The sequence below is a fragment of the Macrotis lagotis genome, chromosome 3 (genome assembly GCF_037893015.1).
Source record: "Macrotis lagotis isolate mMagLag1 chromosome 3, bilby.v1.9.chrom.fasta, whole genome shotgun sequence".
In the NCBI taxonomy this organism is placed as follows: domain Eukaryota; kingdom Metazoa; phylum Chordata; class Mammalia; order Peramelemorphia; family Peramelidae; genus Macrotis; species Macrotis lagotis.
This window is the reverse complement of record NC_133660.1, coordinates 229,293,100-229,309,867: the sequence shown is the minus strand read 5'-3', so window position 1 is coordinate 229,309,867 and position 16,768 is coordinate 229,293,100. Positions and strand designations below refer to the sequence as shown.

Below are 16,768 nucleotides of genomic sequence, written 5' to 3'. Positions count from 1 at the left end.
AGATCCTCTTGAATCTGAAGTACAGTCCACTATACCTGTGTGAGGTTAGTCAAATCACTTTAACTCCCAAGGCCTCACTTTTTCATCTCTAAAACTGAATGTCTTGTACTTGATGTCTGAGCTCCCATTCAGCTCTTTTCAGTTTGGACTTCACCTCCGTTAGTGCCTGCTTGACATTTCCACTCATTTGTGGGGCACAAATTTTGAACCCAGAATGTCAATGGTATTGCTGTTCTCTAAGTCATCAGTATTTATTCAGTTACATTTCTTTTCTCCTATATACTTCAATTTAACAAATATTTCAAGTGCCCACTCTGTATGGAATATTGAGTCATTACACCTAGTGGATTCTTCTTTTGAAGATATTTCTGCAACTGAACCATTCCATTTCCACTGCCACTATCCTAATTCATTTATTATCTCATACCTGATCTTTTAATTTTCTCCATTCAATCCATTGTGCACATAGGATCTTAATCTTTTCACTCTCCTTTAGCTAATTTTCATCTTTTACTTAATAAAGACTGTAGTTTGTATCCTAGTATATATAAGGCTCTCTAAGACTAACCCAAACTATCCTTCCCAGCCCTACCTTCCTACACTTTGTACATATTCAGCTTTTCTCCCTTTACAATACTGGTCCCTCTCCTTGTATTGACTTCTCTCATATGCATTGACTATGTCTATTTTTATTATTTTTGTCTTTTGTTGGGTACAATATGGAAGCCTCAGGGTTGCATTAATTGGCAGTCACGTTTCACATTTTGTTAATCCTGTGTTTCTTTTGAAAATTGTTCAGATCCTTTGACCACTTGTATTATTAGGGAATGACTTTTGTTATATCTCATACATATATATGACAATTTCCTAAATATATTGCTTCCATTTTCTGTTTAGAAGTAATTGGATTATGTCTGCCTGGAAGCAACTGTCTCCCAAATTCCTGATTGCCATCCTAGTCACTTGGTTTTTATCATTACACTTTCTTGATTCTCTTTCCTTTCATCGAAGTTTATGGCAAGAATATCTGCTGAAGAGAGATATTAGGTTAGAGAGGTTAGAATCAGGGTAAGGTGGAGTGTATAAGTAGGTTGAAAAAAGAAAATTTGAATGTTGAGGAAGAGTGAGAGTTAATTTTCTTGGAAGAATGAATAAAAAAGGGTTGTCATGCAGCAATGAGAGCCTACTTCTTGAATTGAAATCCATAACAGGTTTACACATTTTGTCAAGGCTCAGGTTCTCTGATAAGTAAATTTCAGAGAGATTTTGTGCAGTCATTTTTTGTCCTTATTCAAAAAAATGAAGCAATTATTACCCAAATATGTTTTATTTTCAAATGTTTTGTTATTTCATCAGAGTGAATCTTTTACATAATTTTGTAAATGGTTGTGAGAGTGGTGGCTAAAAAATATCATCATCATATTTACCCCATTTATCATAAATTCCGATAATGAGCTTCCTTGAATTGCTCAGAAAAAGAGATACTTGTTCCTTACCATATATAAATGCTTTCTAAGACCTAGAAAGATTTTCAGTCCACTAATAGAGCCTTCAAGAACAAAAACTCAGCAACACAGTACAAGAAAGAACAAGTAGGACCCGAGTGAAGGATATGTGTATGTGTACATAAGGACACACATCTGTGAAGGATGTGCATGTATGATATATATCCACATTCCAAAGTTTTTTTTGTTTTTGTTTTTTGCAAGGCAAATGGGGTTAAGTGGCTTGCCCAAGGCCACACAGCTAGGTAATTATTAAAGTGTCTGAGATTGGATTTGAACCCAGATACTCTTGACTCCATGGCCAGTGCTCTATCCACTTTGCCACCTAGCCACCCCCACATTCCAAAGTTTTTAAACGCTGTGACCTCATTTTAGTGGTCTTCCTAAAAACATTATCTATAGTAATACTCCAGTTAAAGCAATTACAGCTTAAAGCAGTTGTTGAGACAAAGTTGCCCCTGCCTTTTGTTGTAATCTCAGAAAGAAGGTAAAGTGAGAATTTGTGGTGCTTAGTTGCATCTGACTCATGACCTCTTTTTGTATTTTCTTGGCAAAGATACTGGAATTTGCCATTTCCTTCTCCAGCTCTTTTTACAGATTAGAAAACTGAGGCAAACAAGGTTAAGTGATTTGCCCAGAGCCACATAGCTAGTGTCTGAATCAGTATTTGTATACAGATCTTCCTGACTCCAGGCCCAGGACTTTATCCAGGGTGCCACCTAGCTGCCCAAAGTGAGATAGGAAAAACCAGCTTAACAAGAATTGCAGGAAATGGGCACTATTTCAACTAGTCTGTGTCCAGTCTCTTCCCTTTCTCTTCAGTCTCTTTGGCTGTAAAAATAATCTTGCTATAATGTACAGGTTTGACCATGTCACTTCTCTTTATTGAACCCCCCCTTTTTTTAAACCAGAAGGTGATTTATGACTTTCCATAGGATTTTCTCACATATGCCAGGGGTTCATAACTTTTTGTGTGTCATGGACCTCCTTTGGGAATCTGGTAAAGCTTAATGCTACTGATGTATGTTGCTTTTATTCGTGATTATTCATGATCAAAGGAAATGCTAAATTTCAGTTAGACATTAGTGAAAAATTACCCAATCCAGGTTCTTAGTTAGACTCTAGAAAGTCTATCCACAGACCTCTGACCTCTGACATTGATAGTCTTAGACAGTTTTCTTCCTCTTTTAGGGTTAAGTAACATGCCCAAGGTAATATAGCCAGTTTGTTTCAGATCCAGGTATACCAGCCTCCTGACTGTTCCTCTGTTAAGATGTACCATGTCTTGACTCTAGATATTTTCACCTGTTATTACCTTTGCCAGAGATACTCTTCTACCTGGTTTCTTTAAGTCCCACCTAAAATCCTATCTTCTATGGGAAGCCTTTCCCCATCCTTCATAATGCTAGTGCTTTCCCACTATTGATTATTTCCATTTTAACTTGTTTGTGGGTTCATTGTGGACAGAAACTGTCTTTTGCCTTTCTTAGTATCCCTAATCCTGAAGAATACCGGTTGCAAAGTGAGGACTTAATAAATGCTCATCATCTCAATGACTAAGACAGGTCTTTCTGATTCAGAGTTCCTTTTTGTTGACCACTGGAACAGTAGCTAGATAACAAACTGCAACTGAGGTTTCAATCTGGTCAGCAATCTGGTTTGGTATGAGTGGCAAGCTAAGAATGGTCTTTACATTTTTTAATGCAATAACACTTATTTAAAAATGTAAAAGCCATTCTTAAGTTAGGCAGCAAAAATATAGGCAGCAGCACAACTTAGCCTGCTGGTTGTAGTTTTCTGACCCTTGGATTACATTTAACTGCTTATTATGTTATATTTGCCTATAATACAATCAGGGTGGATTTGATTTAAAGTTAATTGATTTATATCCAGATTTGATTCATAATTTAAATCACTGGTTAATAAGCTTTGATTTAATAATTTTTATTACATTAAACTATAAAATAAAGTGAATTTCTGCTGTCAAATATAGCTTTAATAATATTTTTGTAATTTAGAACTAGTTTTAGGATTGATCTCTATTATGAACCCCCTGGGAAAGATGCTACTTTGAGTAGAGCCACAGTCCCTTAAAAAATTGAGAGAAAACTATGGAAGTAAAAAGCAGCTTAATTTAATTAGGGTTTTTTTACCCCCCCAGGGGAGAGATAGTCACATTCAAAGTTAAACTTACTTGCTTTAAAAAATAAAACATGGAATGGAAAACTATTTAATAAATGCAATAAATTTTAAAATACACTTTAGAGATTAAAGAGAATCAAGGTGAAAGAATAAAGGGTACAGAAAGAAGGATATTTAGGTAAGCAATAGAAGAAGGAAATTGGAAGACAGTAAAGAAACATTCCCAGTAAAGCTGGTGACCCCTCATTTCTTTCTCAGGCTATCACCTGACCCTACTTTCTCCTCCATTCCTCATCTCAGCCCTTAATCAACATTTCAACTTTATCTGCTTTCTTCGTTTGAGTTCCTTGACTCATTATTGTGCTACAGAACTTTCCCTGTGGAGTCTCAGCCTTAGATCACTCAGCACCTGCTGCTGTGCCCACTGTAATTTTTTGTTACTTAACTGGGCCCCTTTACTGCTGCAAGAGGCTGTACTTTGGTTCACTATTCCACTTATCACACAGGCTCTTTTCCATTCCTTCTCAAACCTCTCCTGGTTCCCTTTCCCCTTATTCTCTCAGCTTGCTTTTTATTTTACTGAAAAAATCAAGGCCATTTAATTGAGAGCTCTTTTCTCACCTCCTCCTCATTTCATGTCACCTAGATAGATGGTCCTGTGCCCTCCATTACTTGTGTTTCACACAAAGAGGTGTCCTTCCTTTTTGCCAAGACAAAACTTTTACATGTGAAAACCATTTCATACTTTCTTCCTTACTTATAGTCAGTCTTTATACTGATGAATTTGATTATTCCACTTCTAGTAGCTATCATCCCCTACCTCTCCTCCCTTTTGTGGCTAAACTGTGGATACATTGTAACACCTAGCCGCCCCCTCATCCTTAGATTATTGCAACAGCCTGTTGGTTGGTATGTCTGTCTCAAGTCTCGCCCTGCTTCAGACTGTCCCTCCCCTTAGCTGATAAGACTTTTAGGGCACTCTGTGTAGAACATCTAAAAATGCTAATGTTTGGTGTGGATTTATTTTATATGCTTCAATTTTGCTGAATTACTGTTTAAGTTAACTTTTAGTTGAAAAAAATGATAATTTCTACTTTTTCCTTACATAATTTCCCCCGTCTTATTCCTGTGGTCAGCATATCTAGTATTATGTTAAATAGAAGTTGTGATAGTGTAGTCACTTGTTTCTCTCCTGATGTCATCAAAAAGGATTCTAGTATCCCATTTAGGGTTTTTTTTCCTTTTGTTTTGTTTTTGCAAGGCAATAGGATTAAATGGCTTGCCCAAGGCCACATAGCTAGGTAATAAAGTGTCTGAGGCCCAAATGGAACTCAGGTACTCCTGACTTCAGGGCTGGTTCTCTATCCACTGTGCTACCTAGCTGCCCCCATTTAGGGTTTTCTTGACAAAGACTGGAGTGATTTGACATTTCCTTCTCCAACTCATTCTACATAAATGTTCGTGACAATGATCATTCTGGATATTGTTTTGTAGTAGCAATTCTCACCATTATGGTTTTAGGACCGCTTTACACTCTTAAAAATTATTGGAGACTCTTTCATACTCTAAAACATTATTGAGGACCCAACTTTTGTTTATGTGGATTCTATATATTAATATTTATCATTGAAACTTCAAACTGATAAATTTATAAACATTTAATTCATAAAAATAACACTAAAAATTCATTACATGTTAACAAATGATGTTTTTAATGAAAAGTATTTATTCCCCCCTAAAAATTGTGAGAAGAGTCATATTTTTTCTAATCTATTATCTGGCTTGATATGCTTCTGCTACATCAGTATTTTCCCATGTGTTAGTGTGTTATTTTGGTTGAAGTATTTGAAGAAAATAAATACATGGTTGGAAAAAGGAATATTTTAATAGTCAAATAACATTAGTTATTATCAAATTTTATTTTCGAGCAAAGATTAAAATCTGAGAATAATTTTGACCTCATGGACCCCTTGCAAGAGTCTCTTGCATGAAACAGAAAAGTATTTGTCTATAGTTTCTTCCCCATTTTAACTCTGATTTATTGATCAGATCTATATTTCATAGCTGGTATTTGTAGGATCTTTTGCAGTTTTTGCAAATAGTGTTTAATATTGGAATTAATTGCTCCTTGAATGTTTGATAGAATTTACTTGTGAATCCATCCAAACAATTTTTTTTTAGATTTTTCAAGGCAATGGGGTTAAGTGGCTTGCCCAAGGCCACACGGCTAGGTAATTATTAAGTGTCTGAGGTTGGATTTGAACCCAGGTGCTCCTGACTCCAAGGCTGGTGCTCTATCCACTGTACCACCTAGCTGCCCCACAACTGAATTTTTAAAAAAATTTTTATTAAAGATATTATGAGTTTTACAGTTTTCCCCCATCTTGCTTCCCTCCCCCCACCCCCACCCCACAGATAGCACTCCGTCAGTCTTTACTTTGTTTCCATGTTGTACCTTGATCCAAATTGGGTGTGATGAGAGAGAAATCATATCCTTAAAGAGAACAGAATTCTCAGAGGTAACCAGATCAAACAATAAGACATCTGGGGTTTTTTTTTCCGAATTAAAGGGAATAATCCTTGTACTTTGTTCAAACTCCACAGCTTCTTATCTGGATACAGATGGTACTCTCCTTTGCAGACAGCCTAAAATTGTTCCCAGTAGTTGCGCTGATGGAATGAGCAAGTCCTTCAAGGTTGAACATCACTCCCATGTTGCTGTTAGGGTGTACAGTATTTTTCTGGTTCTGCTCATCTCACTCAGCATCAGTTCATGCAACTCCCTCCAGGCTTCTCTGAAATCCCATCCCTCCTGGTTTCTAATAGAACAATAGTGATCCATGACATACATATACCACAGTTTGCTAAACCATTCCCCAATTGAAGGACATTTACTTGATTTCCAATTCTTTGCCACCACAAACAGGGCTGCTATAAATATTTTTGTACCAGTAATGTTTTTACCCTTTTTCCTCATCTCTTCAGGGTATAGACCCAGTAGTGGGCTGGGTCAAAGGGTATGCACATTTTTGTTGCCCTTTGGGCATAGTTCCAAATAGCTCTCCAGAAGGGTTGGATGAGTTCACAGCTCCACCAACAGTGTAATAGTGTCCCAGATTTCCCACATCCCTACCAACAATGATCATTATCCTTCCTGGTCATACTGGCCAGTCTGAGAGGTGTGAGGTGGTACCTCAGAGAAGCTTCAATTTGCATTTCTCTAATAATTAATGATTTAGAGCATTTTTTCATATGGCTATGGATTGCTTTGATCTCATCTGTAAATTGCCTTTGCATATCCTTTGACCATTTGTCAATTGGGGAATGGCTTTTTGTTTTAAAAATATGACTCAGTTCTCTGTATATTTTAGAAATGAGTCCTTTGTCAGAGTCATTAGTTGTAAAGATTGTTTCCCAATTTACTACTTTTCTTTTGATCTTGATTACATTGGTTTTATCTGTGCAAAAACTTTTTAATTTAATGTAATCGAAATCATCTAATTGGTTTTTAGTGATGTTCTCCAACTCTTCCTTAGTCATAAACTGTTCCCCTTTCCATAGACTAGTCCTTGATCTTCTAATTTGCTTATAGTATTGTTTTTTATGTCTATGTCCTGTAACCATTTGGATCTTATCTTGGTAAAGGGTGTGAGGTGTTGGTCTAATCTAAGTTTCTTCCATACTAACTTCCAATTATCCCAGCAGTTTTTATCAAAGAGGGAGTTTTTATCCCAATGGCTGGACTCTTTGGGTTTATCAAACAGCAGATTACTATAATCCTCTCCTGCTTTTACACCTAATCTATTCCATTGGCCCACCATTCTATTTCTTAGCCAATACCAAACAGTTTTGCTGACTGATGCTTTATAATATAATTTTGGATTTGTTGTGGCTAAGCCACCTTTGTTTGCATTTTTTTCATTAAGCTCCTGGCAATTGTTGACTTTTTATTTCTCCACATGAATTTACTTACAATTTTTTCTAACTCATTAAAGTAATTTTTTGGAATTTAGATTGGTAGGGCACTAAACAGATAGTTTAGTTTTGGTAGAATTGTCATTTTTATTATATAAGCTCTACCTATCCATGAGCAGTCCATAACTGAATTTTTTAATGTGACCATAGTAGTCCTTAGGGGAAAATTTATATCTATAAGAGCTTTTATTAAGAAAAAGAGAGAAAGACTAGATCAATGAATTCAGAGCACAACTAAAAATATTAAAAAAGCAATAAAACCCCAATTTTCTTCTAATTTTAATTCTAGTCTTTTATCTTCTGTTTTTCACTGTTTCAGGGAATCATTGATTTCTTTTGAGTCTATTCTAGTTTTCAAGAAGTCTGTTGCACAAAGAGTGTTTCTTTCTAAGCTACATTTTCTCTTTCTAATTCTTTCCAGAGCTAAATAGACTACATGGTTTTTTACCTACCATATTTCCCCATTTATGACACTTCCATGTATAAGCTGTACTTTAATTTTGGGGCCTGAAATTTGAAAAAAATGTAATACTTATTGAACTCAAGTTTTATTCATAAAATTCATACAGTTCCTTATCACTCAAAAATTCCTTAGTTTGGGGGGTGGCTGGGTGGTGCAGTGGATAAAACACTGGGCCTTGGAGTTAGGAGTACCTGGGTTCAAATCCGGTCTCAGACACTTAATTACCTAGCTGTGTGGCCTTGGGCAAGCCACTTAACCTCATTTTCCTTGCAAAAAAAAACAACTAAAAAAAATTCTTTAGTTTGTCCTCATCTGTGTCTTAGGAGAGGCTCTGGCCTGTGTTCTAGTCTGTGGTTGACCACAAGCACTCCCTGGGTAAGCCTGGGGTGTGGAAACACCAATTTTGTCCTCTCTTCCAGTCTCCTGATGAACCATCTTTGTGGACCCAGGAATTCCACTGGCCCTTTGCTCTTCAATCCTACTCTTCAATTCCCTCTCTACATCAGGCCCTTTGGAATTCAGCACTGTACAAAATTTTTTCTGAGCCATTTCTGGGCAGAACGTGGCAAAACGTAAACTAATATACAGGTAACATGCAAAACAATGAATGCAGACAGGTGTGAAAAAGTGGGAAATGCAAGTAAAATCTCCAATTAACACAAAAAAATGGGAAATGCAAGTAAAAAAATATATAACCACTGTATAAGCCAAGTGGTTCACAGTTTTGAGTTCTCAATTTTTTTGGAAAAGGGGTGCATCTTATACATGGGGAAATATGGTGATTAAATGAAGCTCTGACTTCATTGTCACCCAAACACTCTCTACCTAGATTTCCTTTCCACAGCATATATCTTTGTAAAGGCTGCTAGGTGGTGCAATGGAGAGTGACCAACCCTGGAATCAAGGGAACTTGAGTTCAAATTTGACCTTAGACACTTGACACTTAAGCTTTTTGTGGCCTTGGGCAAGTCACTTCACCCTGATTGTCTCCAGTCCAGGGCTATCTCCAGTTGTCCTGATTCATATCTGGCCACTGGACCCAGATGACTGGAGGAGAAAATGAGACTGGTGACTTAGCACAGGGCCCCTCCCCACCCCCAAAAATCCAATTCATGGGCATGTGGTAGTCTCAGAGAATAAGGGCAAATGTTATCAGGATCATCATCATTCTTTTTGTAGCTTTCTGTTCTACAAAGCCATTCCAGCTCCTATTCTCTTTACCTTTGTTTTTGTTGACTTAAAATACATCCCCCCTCCAATCCTTGGTCCTATCAAATTTTCATTTCATCCTTCACACATCTGCATAATTTTCATAACATAACATTTTGTTTGTATAATTGCTCTACTTGAAAACTTGCAAGAGCCACTCACTTCCTACTGACCAAATATAACTCTTAGTACTGGCTTTGAAAGCCCCTGAAAAACTGGCCCAAACAAACCTCCCTGTAACACCTTATTTCCCACCAACTGCCCTTTTACACTCTTGATAATCCACAGACCACTGATTTGTTTTGGTAACTTGCTTCTCCTCCTGCCTCTTCCTACCTGGTTGTTCATGTTCCTGCAGGAACCTCAGAATATGTGCTCCTCTCCTTGTTGAAATTCTTCCCTTCCTTATGATACAGTTCAGCTAAGGTATTCTCCTTGAAGTCTTCCCTCAGTCGTGTAGTTGAAAGTGATCACCTCAACTCCTCAACTTTCTCATCTCATTTTGACCTCTTATGTTTTGTATGATAATTGTGTATGAGCCTCCCATTAGATAGTAAGTTTTAGTTCATTTTGTATCCTCAATAGCTAACAAAATGTATTATACATATACGGTTCTTCAAAAGATTTTTGAATTAAATTTAGTGAAAACAACCAAGATAGATATCAATCAAAATAATTGTGAAATAGTAATTATAATTTATAATCAAACAGTATGACAAGAGATTAAGTCTTTTATAAAAAGCTGTAAATGAGTAAGCACAGGTTATATTATGGATCTGTATCATCTCTGTAGAGTTAAAAATTATTAAATTTAATTGCCTTATCCAGTAAAGTTAGTTCATCATTAAGTCTAGAAAGTCACACTCAGCATTAGAATTTTCAACTCCAGTGTTCATACTAAGGCTGTTTCTGGGGATAAAATGCAATAAGTAGTAATGGATCTGATTAGTTCTGTTGTTTCCTAGGAAATTTAGGCATACAAAAAGACAGCCTTTTTTTAAAAAAGATCATTCTTTTTGTTTTTGTTTGCAGAAATTGCTATTTTTATACAGTCACTATTAGTGGACAGGCTTTAGAAACATAAGACCTGAGTTCATATACTGGACTCTTCTTACTTTTTTGATTTATGGCTTTTCAATCTCTCAGACTTATTTTCTTATTTTAAAAAGGGATTTGGACTCAATTTCAAGGCCTAAAGCTATAATCTTATCATCATTAAGGTTTTTTTGCAAGGCAAATGGGGTTAAGTGACTTGTCCAAGGCCACACAGCTAGGTAATTATCAAGTGTCTGAGACCGGATTTGAACCCAGGTACTCCTGACTCTAGGTCCAGTGCTTTATCCACTGTGTTACCTAGCCGTCCCTTATTATCATTCTTAACAAATATAAATAATCAAGTAGAATCTCCAAGTAAAAACTCAAAATCCCAACAATTTCCAAATTTAATTAAAAGAAATATAACAAATTTAAAATAAAATAGTCAGCATTTAAGAGTCTGCTATCTGCCAACACCAGTAAACTTACTATCTATACCCATATAAATGAGGAAACTGAGGTCTAGAGAGGTTCAATGATTTTTTAAGCATTGTCCCTTCAATAGATGTCAGAAATGGGATTTGAACTCTAGTCCCAGGATTATAGCAGAGGTAGAAGGGGCCTGAGAGGCTAGTCCATATCCTTATATTATAGATGAAGAAATTGGGACTTAAAGAGGTTAAGTGACTTATCCATTGTTGGAATTGGGGAACTGGGAGGTTAAATCACCTGCTCAGAACTCACCCAACTATTGAGTATCAGAGGACAGAGTTGAAACCAAGTCTTTCAGATACCACAACTACAAAAAAATTATGGAATTTGAGACCTGGAAGAGAACTCAGTAGCCAAACCACACACAATAGGAATCTACTGTATTATGCTTATAAATTAATATAATTCCTCTGCTTAAAAGGTCTTCCTCCTAGATGGAGGCCACTGCCACTTCTCAGGTAGGATATTTTTGTTTTTAAATACTTTGGATTTTATTTAGGAACAAAAAAAGGTTTATTTATGTAACATTGTGGTTAGCAGAAGCTCAGAGAGAGAAAGGGTAGAGTTAACTGGGACATGGAAATGAATGATCCCTAAGGGGATTAGCAGCTGCAGAATGAGCCGCCATCATGTATGGGCAATAAGGAAGAGTGTATGTGTGTGTGTGTATATATGGGAAATAGCAAAGAAGAGGTGATGTGGGGGATCATGATCCCCAAGAGTGGATTGACTTTCCAAAGTAAGAGTTGAAGACAGCTATTATGTTACCCAGATTAAACATGCTTAATTCCTTAACCAATTCTTCTGTTGTGTCAAGACCTTCCATCCTAGTTGTCCTCTTGACACTCTAGCTTCAACTGTGGTGTCAGAACAAACACAAATATACCAGATGAGATCTCTTGAGGGCAGCGTATGTTGGAATTATCACCTTCCTATTCCTAAGATTCTTTAAGGCAGCCCAAGAGTGTTTTTTTGGACTGCCTCATATTATAGCTTACTATTAATCTTACAGGTCTCAAAACCTCAGATGTTTTTTCAGAACTGCTGTCTATTCATGCCTCCTTGTTAGTATCTAAGAGCAAGATTTTATATTTATCCCTACTGAATTTTATCTTAATAAATTCAGCTGAATGTTCTAGCTTTGCAAGATGCTTTTGGATCCTGACTGCCCTCGAAACTTTTACTGAGTAACCACAAGCAAGTCCTTCTAAGTCACATTCTCCTCTGTAAACGATGGGAAGTGAGACCTACCTCACAGGGTTTTTGAGAGACCCATTTGAGATAATTGTTTCAATTTGTGCTCCAAAAATCAGTTCAATTCAGTATGCACTTGCAAGGGACTCTATCCTGAGTGCTGGAGAATTCTCTTCAGAGATACAGATGATACTTTCTCCATACCTACCATACTGTGTGATTCCTATCTATATCTTCTCATCAGTTTGGCAGAACCCATACAAAATGCCAGAAGTCTTTATTTTTTTTTGACTTTTCGCAAGACATTGTGGGTTAAGTGACTTGCCCAAGGTTACACAGATAGTAAATGTGATGTGTCTGAGGTGAGATTTGAATGCAGGTCCTCCCGACTCCAGGGCCCAGTGCTTTATCCACTGCACTTCCTCACTACCCCTATTGTCCTTCATTCTCAAAGAAGACTTTAGGGGAGCAGCTAGAAGGCGCAGTGGATAGAGCACTGGCCCTGAAGTCAGGAGAACCTGTATTCAAATCTGGCCTCAGACACTTAATAATAATAATTACCTACCTGTGTGGCCTTGGGCAAGCCACTTAACTCCATTGCTTAGCAAAAACAAAAAAACCTAAAAAAAAAAAGATGACATTAGGGAGGGTGATTCCATGACATACCTATGATTTAAAAGGAGAGTGGCAGGGAGGCTGTGCTGTCACACTTTCTCTTTAAGAGCCATCTGGATCCAGTGGCCAGATATGGATCAGAACAATTATAGATGACCTTGAGTGTGAGGTAGTCAGTTTTAAGTGACTTGCCCAGGGTCACACAGCTAGTAATGTGTCAAGTGTCTGAGGCCAGATTTAAACTCCTGTCCTCCTGTCTCCCAAGGCCATGCACCACCTAGCTGAACAGAGAGAGAGAGAGAGAGAGAGAGAGAGAGAGAGAGAGAGAGAGAGAGAGAGTGAGTCAGCTAAAGCAAAGTCAGCTAAAGACAGATAAAATCAATGGACAGTCTGCTTTCAGTGCTCTATTGATAGGGAAAAAATGAGGAAAAGATCCCAAAATATTTTTTTAATGAAAATAAGCTTTATTACATCAAGTAATAAATACATACAAAGATGCACACAACAGTTTTAGTCATTTATCCAGATTTTTTAAATCATTCTATGGCAAACTCAAGATCTGAAATCTACAGTCTGTCTGAAAAGTAACTGGGTTCTTCATTTTTTAGTAGGCTGATCAATCATCTGTATTTGTAACTCATGCATTTTAAATTGACTTCAAAGCACGAACAATCATGCAAAAGCTCACACACCAAAAACAAAACAAAAACAAACCCACATTCTTTATTTTTTAAAGCAGGGATTATCATGTAGCCCTAACTGGGAGATACCCAACTGTCAGGGTATGTCAATGCAGTTGGCATTGATTTGTGAAAGAAATCTTTAAAGAGTTATTGGAGATTCTGGAAAAGGTGCAAAGAATGATATTTAGGTGGGTGGTTTTAAGTGTATTCAAAGGAAGAAAATCCAAGATTGGGGTTAAGTTAGCAGGGCAGTAAATTAGAGTTGGCAGCAACAGAAGCAGAATTTTCTACGTGCATGGTCTGGACTCAATATTTTTAAAAAAAGTGACCTAGGTTGCTAACTACATATAATGGAAATCTTAACTGCAAAATGACCTCCTATTCTTACAGACTGTGGTGGGGATGGGAAGAAGAAAAGGGGAAAGAACCCAAACTTTTGGACCATTCAACAGAAGAGATTGATATGAATGTTTTGAAAGTCACCAGAGGAATAAGTGTTAGTCTTTCTTCTTCACAAAGAAATGGAAAACTTTGGAAGTGAAGTGGGAGGCTAGGATCTTGCATTGCGTTCAGTCTCTGCCAGGCATTCCCAGACTAATCCTCGAGCATGAATGATGCCTCGTTTTAGCCTCTCCGTGGTACTTTTGCTCCCTGCATATGTGGGTCTGATCTCTTTCCCCAGCTCTTCGATGATAGCTACAAGTTCTGCACATCTGCTTTGAGGTACCTGGCTGCTCCCTGAACCCTGGGTATATAGCCTAGAGATGGGGGTCCATAGTCATTGATCAGCCGCCGTACTGGGTAGATGCCGCCATGCTGGCGGAAGGAGAGTGGACACTCCCAGCCGGGGCCAGGGGGGCGCCTGCCGTGGGCTTGTAGGACATGCTGGCGGCTCGGCGGGACCCCCGCAACACGGCCCAGCAGCAAACTTTGGAGGGCCGCGGCAGGGCGGGGGCGGTGCGGCCCTCCTCCTCCTCCTCCTCCTCCCCAAAATATTTTGAATGGATCCCTTGTGGTATATTTGTGGAAAAACATAAAGGATCCCACTGGTTCGCAGTAGAGATCAGTAAGATAGCACCATTTACCAAAAAGCTTACTACTATGGACCTCATTCTGAAGGAGTTTACATACTAGTGGAAAAGAACATGCCAATAGCTCTAGATATTTGAGATAGAGAGTAATTTGGGAGGTAGCCTCAGAGGGTGAGCACTCTCTAGGGAATCGTTGGTTGGTTCTTATCCTTCGATATCCAAGAAGACCAAAATGACATCATTATGGTTTTTTTTAGGTTTTTGCAAGGCAAATAGGGTTCAGTGGCTTGCCCAAAGCCACACAGCTAGGTAATTATTAAGTGTCTGAGACCGGATATCATTATGTTTTGAGACAACTTACAGTGTGGCCTGCTGTTCCCTAGTACCAGCTTGGAATGCAAATGGAGGGATGCTGTTTCCTTTGAGCTGCTTCAATTCTGTCTTCCTTCATAGAGTGCAGCCCCCTCACTGATGAGGAGGGTACACCATGCTGGGCGGTCCTATGCCAGTGTTTCTCATCCTATACAATCAGTTCTAAAGTTCTTCAATGAGATCTTCAGCGTGTCACGGTATCGCTTCTTTCTGACCCCCTTGTTAGCATTTGCCCTGTGTGAGCCCTCCATAAAATAGTGGGGTTTTTTTTTTGGCAAGTGTACTTGTGGCATTCTAACAATGTGTCCAGTCCATCCATAGTTGCACTCTCTGTAGTAATTGGAATGCTAGGCATTTTAGCTCAAAAAAGGACCTCAGTGTCTGGTATCTTCTCCTGCCAGGTGATCTTCAGACAATTTAAATGGAAGCGATTCTTTCCTGAGATGGTGCTAATAGATTGTCCAGGTTTCACAGGCATATAACAATGAAGTCAGCACAATTACAGGGGAGAGACCTGGGAAGGACCCTCTACAGAAAATGGGATCGAAATTGAGTATGGATGGACTGGAGGTTGGGAAGGAGACATTCCAGGCATAGGGGAAACGACATTCCAAAGACAGGCATGGAATCCAGAGATGGAGTGTCTCTTTCAAAGTACTTAAATAAGTCAAATTTATATATATATGGAACATTCATATTTTTTTAAAAAAGCACCATTCCCCAGTTAATAAATGGTCCAAAGATATGGTAAGCAAGTTTTCATGTGAAGAAACCCAGTCTGTCCATAGCCATATTATTAAGAAAAATTCCGACTCAATACTCATTAGAGAAATGCAAATGAAAGTAGTTCTGAAATTCCCCTTCATACCCACCAGAGTGTCAAAGATGACAAAAAAAGGAAAATAATTAATATTAGACTGTGGGAAAACATATATTGATATTGTTGGAAGACCTGTGAATGGTGCAAATTATACACAAAATGTTATTAAACAGTGCAGGCCCTTTGACCCAGCTCTCCCACTCATAATCCTATACTCTGAAGAAATCATAGACACTGAAAAAAGATCCTATTGTACAAAACAATTTTTTTGCAGTGTTTTTGTGGTGGCAAAAACTGGAAACTAAAGGGATTCCCATCAGTTGAGGAATGGTTGAATAAGTTTTAAGTGGTTGTGATGGAATATTCTTGCCTTGTAATAATTGAGGAAATAGATGATTTCAAGGAGATCTGGAAAGAGTTGTATGAAATGATATAGCAAATGAAGTGAATAGAACCGGGAGAACAACTTATACTATTAGTAATAGCTATTATTTACATACCATTTTCTATGTTCTAGGCACTGTACTAAGCATGGCATAAACATCTTTGATACTATAACATCAACATTATAAAAATAATTTTGAAGACTTTTATAAACAGAAGGATAAGAAGATGAACTGGTAGAACTGTTTATATAATAATACTGTAAAAACAATTTTGAAAGCTGTAAGAACTCTCTTGAGGGAATATTTGTGATTCCTGGGGACCTCCCGACAAAGAGGTGAAATATTTAGGATGCAAAAAGGAACTTGTTTTGCTTATTAAGAAGAAATTTTTTAAATTCTTTTTTAATGGTATATATAAAGTGAAAATGGATTTCTATTAAATGAAAATAATTGGAGTATGCTACAGATGTGAAATATTTTGTTTGCCGTTATGTTGTTAATTTTTAGTTATTTTACTTTGTTCCAAAAAAGATCTCATAGAGTGGCAGTAATGCGCAAATGTTTCTAATGTAAAGACAAAACACATTAAGAAAACTTTTAGAAAGAAAATAGAAGAAAATGTAAGATGCCTGATCTCAAAAAAGTCTATATTGCAAAGCATGTCAAGAAGAGATACTTTTTTTTAGATTTGCAGGGATCATAAAACTAAACAGAATAGGTAATATGCTGAATGAAACTTCTCATAAGGCTAGAACACTGGGCCAACTCTAATAAAGTAAAATTTTATTCCATCTTTTGTAAATCTTTTAAAATTAGAATGAAAATGAAGCTATCATAGAAACTGGA

General features: G+C 37.5%; 1 protein-coding gene and 1 pseudogene across 4 annotated transcripts in view; one reads left to right on the top strand and one right to left on the bottom strand.

Annotated features, from left to right (window-relative positions):
- Nucleotides 1-16,768, top strand: part of PCGF3 (polycomb group ring finger 3) — a 130,309-nt gene that overhangs the window by 12,180 nt on the left and 101,361 nt on the right. The window lies entirely within an intron of this gene.
- LOC141518252 (cyclin-dependent kinase 2-associated protein 1 pseudogene) lies at nucleotides 13,626-14,197 on the bottom strand (annotated as a pseudogene).